The sequence below is a fragment of the Ixodes scapularis genome, unplaced genomic scaffold (genome assembly GCF_016920785.2).
Source record: "Ixodes scapularis isolate PalLabHiFi unplaced genomic scaffold, ASM1692078v2 PGA_scaffold4__175_contigs__length_147842914, whole genome shotgun sequence".
Classification (NCBI taxonomy): Eukaryota; Metazoa; Arthropoda; class Arachnida; order Ixodida; family Ixodidae; genus Ixodes; species Ixodes scapularis.
The window spans coordinates 38,764,140-38,766,741 of record NW_024609879.1 but is presented as its reverse complement, the minus strand read 5'-3'; the positions used below and the strand labels follow the sequence as shown (position 1 = coordinate 38,766,741).

Here is a 2,602-nt window from a genome sequence, read left to right as displayed (position 1 = left end):
TGTCTGCAAAAAAGTACATTTTTGAGATTCAGTCGCAGATTGTTATCTCGGCAGCGCGACAGCAGCCGTGTCAAGTGATGGTCGTGCTCTTCTTTTGTTCTGCCCCAGAGTAGAATATCGTCCATGACTACGGCGACACAGGGTAGCTCTTCTAGTAGGCGGTTCATTGCTGCTTGAAAAATTTCTGGCGCGGATGCGATCCCAAAGGGCATCCGGAGGAAGCGATATCGCCCGTACGGTGTGCTCATCGTGCAAAGTTTGGAACTCGACTCTGCAATTTGATTTGCCAAAATCCTGACGCCGCATCTAGGGCCGAAAAGAATTTTGCTCCAGACAGTAGCGGCGCGACGTCCTCTAGGGTTGGCATTGGGTAGTTTTCACGCAAAAGTGCTTTGCTGAGTGCAGTAGGGTCCAAACAAATAAGCACTTTGTCATTTTTAATGACGGTGACCATGTGGCTAGACCATGCAGTAGGCTCTGTTACCTTGGTTATGACGCCTTGCTCTTCCATGCGCTGAAGTTCCGCTTTGACCTTGTCTTGAAGGGCAACTGGAACTCTCCTGGCCGGCACGACGACTCCAACAGTTCCAGGTTTCAGCTTCATTTCATACTCGACAGCTTTCAATTGCCCAAGGCCTTTGAAAGCTTCTGCAAAAGGTTGTGCGGCTTGGTACAAGTTCTCTAGATGAACATTCTGCACCCGGTAGAGAAGTCCCAGGCGCTCGGCAACGGATCCGCTCAAGGTGATCGGCACATGTTGTTCTACGACAAAGAACAGTTCTTCGTGCGCTCTGCCGTTTGCGGAAAGAAGCAATTTTATTTTCTCGTGAGCAGTAGTCTTGTTTCCGAAAAACGCAGTTAGCGTCCCTTGACGCTCTTGCCGAGGCTTATCTGAAAGCTTTACGACGTCGTCTTGTTTCCGAAAAACGCAGTTAGCGTCAATTGACACTCTTGCCGAGGCTTATCTGAAAGCTTTACGACGTCTTGCATTGATATGACGCAGCAGTTAGAGCGCGTATCTAGCTTGCACGCCATTGGTTTGACCTCAATGTGAACTGACGCGCTCCATTTGTCGGTCGCCGACCCAGTCTACCGTTAATGCTGCGAGAAAAAATTCCTCGTCACTTTCGGTGTGGAGAGCGCGTAGTTCTTTCTTCGGTTTATTCGCGCTTTGTTGAAGTACAGGCGTCTTGCACACTTGAGCAAAGTGGTTAAGCCATCCATATTTCTTGCACGTTTTAATTTTGCTGGGCAGGTTTCGCCGCGGTGAGCAAAACAGCCGCACCTAGAGCAGGGACTTTTTCCGCAGCAACAGCATTAATAGTTGTCTCAGGTGCACCTTGCGCTGTTCCAGTAATCTCCCGGAACTTTTTCTGCCCTTGTTCTTGAAGGCGACACAGCTCAACGGTATTTTCGTAGGCTCGGTTTTCAACAAGTAATTTCCGCTGCAGGCTCTTGTCTCGAACTCCTAGGATGATACGGCTGCGTAGCATCCGATCTTCTAGCTCTCCAAATTCGCAATTCTTAGCTAGAATCCTTAGCTCTGTTAACCATTCGTTGAAAGGTTCACCTTCTTTTTGGTCTCTTGACCCGAATCTGAATTCCTGAAAAGTCAGGTTTGTAGCGGGCTTGTAGTATTCTTTGAGCTTTTGAATCAGTACTTCTACTCTGTTTCTTTGTTCATCTGTAGTGAACTTAAAGGTCGCATACGCCTTTCTGGCTTTTCCGATTGTTATTAATAACGTTGCTGCCTGCACTTCCTCCGGCTGCTTGCTCAATTGCGTAGCGGTGAAAAACAAGGCGAACTCACGTTTCCAATTTTTCCATCCGAGCCATGCGTCGCCTGAGGTGTCCAGGGGCTTCGGTGGCGGCAGCAGCGTTGACGGCAATGGCGGCATCGGCGGCGTTGACGGTTTCGGCATCTCGAGTGGGCACCGCTGCCACCATGTAAGCGGGCCGCCAGTCGGGTGATGAATAATGTTTATTGTTCCGAAGTGCGCCTTTATCAAGGCGAGGACCGGTGTGACGTAGGACGTTCCACGGTACATGATTGGATGAGCTCTTTCGCTAGCATGACACTGCTTGTGCCCTGCTACAGGGCCCAGGGGTAGAGAGCTTAGTTACATTAAGGGCCATCTCAAGGTCGCATCGCGTAAAAGGTTGGTTATAAGGTGCTGAGTTTCCTCCCAACATGATAAGCTTTTGTCGCTCCGCACGGAGCTTTCAACTGTCCAAATGTTACACTGTAGTTGGCCGAACTAGATGAATTATAAAAATGTTCCCCGAGCATATTACAGATGTCTCTTAGTGACGAAGAAGATGCGTTAAACTTTGAAGTAGCAACGCGCCTATAATCTCCATTTACTTTCCGATATCTTTCCCAGGCCTCTTTGGCAGGGACAAAACTAGTTAAAGAACACTTCCGCTTTGCCTGCTTCCTAGTCCAACGAGCCTTAGCTTTTCGTCGCTTGAACTCAACAAGGTGGCGTGAAGTGGGGTGTCTTTGAAATCGCCCCCACGCCCTATTTTGTCCGCCCGGGTCGTAGCACACTCCTCGTTTCACCAAGGTTTGCATTTTTGGTATACTACCAGATGTTTGTGG

At 49.1% G+C, this 2,602-nt stretch overlaps 1 pseudogene; it reads right to left on the bottom strand.

The window, feature by feature from the left end:
• Nucleotides 1-1,045: 1,045 nt before the first annotated feature.
• Nucleotides 1,046-2,048, bottom strand: LOC115328951 (annotated as a pseudogene).
• Between the last annotated feature and the right edge of the window lie 554 nt (nt 2,049-2,602).